This window comes from Merops nubicus, unplaced genomic scaffold (genome assembly GCF_000691845.1).
Source record: "Merops nubicus isolate BGI_N331 unplaced genomic scaffold, ASM69184v1 scaffold8479, whole genome shotgun sequence".
Lineage (NCBI taxonomy): Eukaryota > Metazoa > Chordata > Aves > Coraciiformes > Meropidae > Merops > Merops nubicus.
In genome coordinates, this window is record NW_008631616.1 from 1 (window position 1) to 296 (window position 296).

Here is a 296-nt window from a genome sequence, read left to right on the forward strand (position 1 = left end):
TTGCATCAGCTACTGCCCGGTGTGCGCCCGAGGCCGCGCCGGGCGAGTTCTGGCCCTCCGCTGGGTCTCCGGTTAAACATGAACCGGCCTCCCGGGACCATCTGTGAGCAGCGCGGTAGCGGCGCAGTTCCGATCCCGGCAGAGCCTTGCGGCGAAGCCGGGCGGGATGCTCCTACCTCCGGCTCGGGCAGGGAAGGGATCGTGCCCTGCTCTGGTCGCAGCTTGAGTCCTGGGGTCAGGTTTGGGCACCACAGGATCCGAAAGACCTTGAGGGGCTGGAGCAGGACCAGAGAAGG